The sequence below is a fragment of the Malania oleifera genome, chromosome 2 (genome assembly GCF_029873635.1).
Source record: "Malania oleifera isolate guangnan ecotype guangnan chromosome 2, ASM2987363v1, whole genome shotgun sequence".
Classification (NCBI taxonomy): Eukaryota; Viridiplantae; Streptophyta; class Magnoliopsida; order Santalales; family Ximeniaceae; genus Malania; species Malania oleifera.
In genome coordinates, this window is record NC_080418.1 from 8969141 (window position 1) to 8975140 (window position 6000).

Below are 6000 nucleotides of genomic sequence, written 5' to 3' on the forward strand. Positions count from 1 at the left end.
AGAAATGGGGTTAGGATTGAAGAGAGAAGGGAAGGGGGTCGTAAGAGAGAGAGAGAGAGAGAGAGAGAGAGAGAGAGAGAGAGAAGGGTTTCTGCACTGAAATTTGATTAAAAATCCGAGTTTCAGCTATTTATAGGGCGGAATTTGTTGACGAGACACGTCACCTCGTCGACGAGTCTTGTAGAAAGTTCGTTGACGAACCTGCACCCTCGTCGACGAGTTCCAGTCTGCTTTAAACCCTCTCTCGGTATCTTCTCATTGACGAGATGGGTCTTCATCGACGAGATCTTGAAGAGCCCTCATTGATGAAACCCCTATATTCATCGACGAGTCCTGTAGAAATTCTTGGGTTATTACATTCTCCCCTCTTTATAAAATTTTGTCCTCGAAATTTACTATCTATAATACCTTCTATCATCCCATAAAAGAAAATGGTCTACTTATTTTATTACTTACCCTCACTTATGGCGGAGGAATACCGTGGTTACATACTATGTTCTGGGAGATTACATATATAAAACTAAAACTATCTACAGACTAAATCCATACATGTACCTGCAAAAGAAACTTATCTAACTATTATACTTTATCTGATTACCTTTATATCTCTTGGAACAATTGCAGGTATTTCTGTCTGATCTGCTCATTGAGTTCCCAAGAAGCTTCTTCTATAGCGTGATTCTTCCACAAAACTTTCACTAACTGAATTTCTTTTGTGCGTAATTCTTGTGTCTTTCTATCTAATATATGTACTGGTGCTTCTTCATAAACTAATGAATCCTTAAGCTCTATTTCTGCATAGCTAATAATGTGGGATGGGTCTGGGACGTATTTCCTCAACATAGCAATATGAAACACGTCGTGTATTCTGGATAAAACTAGCGGCAAAGCTAGCCTCTAGGCCACTGACCCTATTCTCTCTAATATCTCAAAAGGGTCAATATACCTAGGGCTCAACTTGCCCTTCTTCCCAAATCTCATAATCCCTCTCATAGGAGTTACTTTCAAGAATACCCTGTCTCCCACATCAAACTCTAACTCTCGGCGGTGAGTGTCTGCATAACTTTTCTACCAACTCTGTGCGGTACTGATTCTTTCTTTAATTAGTTGGACCTTATCACTAGTTTGTTGTACAATCTCTGGACCCAAAGCTCGCCTCTCGCCTACCTCGTCCTAGAAAAGAGGAGAATGACATCTCCTGCCATACAATGCCTCGTAGGGAGCCATGCCAATACTAGACTGGTAGCTACTATTATAGGCAAATTCAACAAGTGGTAGAAACTGAGTCCAGCTACCCCCAAAATCTAGTATGCACGCACAAAACATATCTTCTAAGGTCTGAATTGTCCTCTCAGCCTGACCATCTGTCTGGGAATGGAAAGCTGTACTAAATGCTAACTGTATACCCATAGCCTCCTGAAAGCTTTTCCAAAATCGTGAAGTAGACCAAGGATCCCGGTCCGAGACTATGGATACTGGTACACCGTGGACGCGAACTACCTCCTAAACATATATTTATGCTAGTCTGTCCATGGAATAGCCGACTTTAATAGGGATAAAATGAGCAGTCTTCATCAAACGATCAACAACTACCCAAATTGCATTCAATCCCTGCCGCACTGGTGGTAACCCCATAACAAAATCCATAGAAACGTGGTCCCACTTTCACTTTGGAATAAACAACGGCTGCAACTGTTTTTCTGGTCTTTGGTGCTTAACCTTAATCTACTGGCATGTCAAGCACTGCTATACAAATTCGGTAATTTCTCTTTTCATCCCACTCCACCAAAAGTACTCTCGTAGATCCCTGTACATTTTAGTACTACCCGGATGAACAATGTATAGGGATCTGTGAGCTTCCTCCAATATAGTTCTTCTGATCTCAGTATCTGTAGGAACACAAAGCCTAGTACGGAACTACAGGGCTCCGTCATCTGATATGCTAAAATTCTCTCCTTGACTATCCCTCACTCTAGCCATAACCTCCGCCAACTCTACATCATCACCCTGTGCTGCTTTAATTTTCTCATATAGGGTAGGCTGTATAACTAGGCTGGCAACAAAAGCTTGTGGAGTATCCTCTACCAACTCTATACTGAGTCTCTCCAAATCCATCAGGATCGGGTGCTGAATGTCTATAGTTGCTAGTATTGGTTCTACTGACTTCCTGCTTAGAGCATCTGCCACTACATTCGCTTTTCTTGGGTGTTAACTAATAGTACAGTCATAATCTTTTATAAGTTCTAACCACCTTCTTTGCCTTATGTTCAATTCTTTTTAGGTGAAGAAATATTTTAAACTCTTGTGATCCATGAAGATTTCGCATTTCCCACTACAGCTAAGTCCAAATCATGCATAGGGTAATTCTTCTCATATTCTTTAAGCTGTCTAGAAGCATATGCAATGACCCTGCCATGCTGCATCAGTATGCACCCAAGCCCCTTTTGGGACGCATCACTGTATATCACAAACCCATCCTCTCCTAATGGAATAGCCAACACTGGGGCAGTCACCAACCTCTACTTCAACTCCTGAAAGCTCTGCTCATAGTCATCGGTCCATTCAAATCTTATATTTTTCCTCATAAGTCGCGTCAACGGACCTGACAAACTAGAGAAACCATCCACGAAGCGCCGATAATAGCCTGCTAAACCCAGAAAACTCTGAACCTCTTGAACGTTCCCAGGCCTCATCTAATCCACCATTGCCTCTATCTTACTCAGATCAACAGATACACCTGCCTTAGAAATCACATGGCTAAGAAAAGAAATCTGCCTCAGCCAAAAATCACATTTCTTGAACTTTGCATATAACTTTCTCTCTCTTAATGTCTGCAATACTAGCCTCAAATGATGCTCGTGCTCCTCGAGTAGACCAGTATATCATCAATAAATACAACTACGAACTAGTCGAAATACTGATGGAACACTCGGTTCATTAAATCCATAAATACCGCTGGTGCGTTAGTCAACCCAAATGGCATCACGAAGAACTCGTAATGCCCATATCTCGTATGAAACGCCATTTTCGACACGTCCTCTGCCCTCACTTTTACCTGATGGTAACCCGACCGTAGGTCAATTTTAGAATAAACCTGTGTCCCCTGGAGCTGATCAAATAAATCGTCGATCCTAAGAAGAGGATATTTATTCTTAACTATCAGTTTATTTATCTCCCTGTAATCTATACACATCCTCATGGACCCATCTTTCTTTTTCACAAATAAGACTAGTGCTCCCCAGGGCGACACACTGAGCCTGATGAATCATTTATCCAGTAATTCTTGCAATTGATCTTTTAACTCTTTTAACTCGGCTGGGGACATTCGATAAGGAGCTTTAGATACTGGCGTTGATCCCGGTAGAAGATCCACTATAAACTCAACTTCACGGTCTGGTGGCAAACTAGGTAATTCCTCTGGAAATACATCTAAAAATTCTCTAACTACAGGGACATCAGTTTGTTTCAACTCTTCTTTCGGTGATTCCTTAATGTAAGCAACAAATCCTTGGCAGCCGTCTTGGATAAATTTTCTCACCTGAACAGCTGACGCAAGCCGTGGCGAAGAACGTAGCCGCGAACTAAGAAATCTATATTCTGGCTCGCCTGGAGGTCTGAAAATCACTTCTTTCGAATGACAGTCAATACTAGCATGATTATATGCTAACCAGTCCTATAACATCCTCAAAATTCTTACCATATATATACATATATATATATATATATGTGTGTGTGTGTGTGTGTGTGTGTGTGTGTGTGTGTGTGTATCTACATCCATACCTAAGTAGCGGGAACACATATCATATAACCATTCACATATATACTATACAATACCAGAATCTAGTATATATAGACCGTAGCCATACAAAAATACCCCTCCAGCATCCTCTACCTAAAAATATATACAACTCTGTCAAAAACTCACCCTATAACCAGAGTAATCCAAAATACTTTCTATTTGCGAGCCTGATTTGCTCGCCTAACTAGCTCACCTGAAAAATGTTAAAGTAAAAGAGTGAGTCGATGCTCAGTAAGTGGAAATATGCTATTACTAGTGTGTGGCAACTAAGTTAAGAACACTTTTTAAATAGCAACTGAATTGCAATGTAATAAATAATCTGTAAAACATATCTTTCTTTCACAATTTAAAATATAACTGTATCATCTGTATTTTCTACTTTTCATACTGCTAATATCATACTATACTCATCATATACTGTAAAACTGTATACATATACATAACTGTGCTTTATCCTTGGGACTCTGTATGTCATGATTTGACCCCTAATGACAGGGTTGTGCGGCCCGTAGGCGGGACTTCATCTGGTCGGCCCTCCAGATAAGTCAATATACTCTACACTACCTCAGCCCGGCCAAACTGCATCCACTTCTAGGCATGAGACTGGCTACTACCTCGTCAAAACCGGCCCCCTCCACCCAGTGAACTGGGGAGCTACATCCTCTCCGAGCACGGCTGACGGTACCCACACACTATCTAAGATATGTGGTTGCACTCTATCTGTATATAGCAATGGTACCGTGCTTTGTGATCTATATCTATACTGTATCTGTCTGTAATCTTTCCACAGGGATCTGATACTATATATACACATATACTCTTTTACCGTTTTCATTATGTTTTCAAAATTACCATAACGCTATCTTTCTGTATTGTAAATACTGTAATCTCTGTATACTGTATCTGTAGCATCTTGATGCTACCTTTATATATTTGTCTGTATACTTTGTCTATATACTATGTCTGTATACTCTGTATGTTATGGTAATAGGAAACATAACATACTATAACTCTGTATATACTGCTCTGTATAAAGCTGTGATATATATACTGATCTAAATAAAACTATATACATGTATATGTGTATATATATATATATATATATATATATATATATATATATATCTGTTTCATGAAACTATTCATATAAAAACTGTATATGCATGTAAATTTCTCTGTGAATATATACCTATATTTGTATATTCTGTATAACTCCATATATTGAGAAAAACTATATAAACTGTATATACTATCTATATCTGTGTATTCAATATAGTACGATACATTATAAAAGCTGTATAAATTCTTCATCACATGAAAGTCTACTCAGGCCACACAAGCATTTAAACTCATATTCTGTAAATACTGTCTAATAAACTGGTATAAATATGTGTCTATGAAATCTCTGATAGCATGATGAAAACTCCTAACATAGCATATCTTCTTTACCTTAACTTTGGAAAGCTCCCTATAAAACTCAGGCTCTATACCCGCAGGGTTCCTAACTCAACATCCTGAAAATACAATTCCCCAGAACAAAATATTAGTATTTTCTTACTTACAACATTTCTTATAACTGAGGGAAAGACAAATACTAAATAAAATGTCTTACCCTAAGATTGGAACGAAATCCAACCCAACTTTTCCAACGATCAGCTCCGGCAGACTTGCAAAGAATTTCGCCAGGAGCATCATGGTAGCCTCAGTTCTTCGATCCGGTGAGAAACAGGCCCGGAAACGAAGAGAGAAGCGAGAGAGGGACGTAGAGAGAGAGAGAGAGAGAGAGAGAGAGAGAGAGAGGAGAGAGAGAGAGGAATCCGGAAATTAGATAAAAATATGAGTTTTCACTATTTATAGGGTTAGATTTGTTGACGAGACACGTCACCTCGTTGACGAGTTCTTCAATAATTTCATCAACGAACTTCCACCCTCGTTAACGAATTTCAGGCTGCCCCAAAACCTCTCTCGGTATTTTCTCATCGATGAAACATGGCTTTGTTGACGAAATCCCTTATGCGCTTGTCGACAAATCCCCTGTATTCGTCGATGAACCCTGTACAAAAATTTCAGATTGTTACAAGTCCATACCCAGAATTATATCAAATCCTTACATATCTAATATCACCAAATCAGATGATAATATTTTCCCCTGAATAGTTACTGGAAAACCCCTGAGTACCCTTCTACACCTCACCACTGAC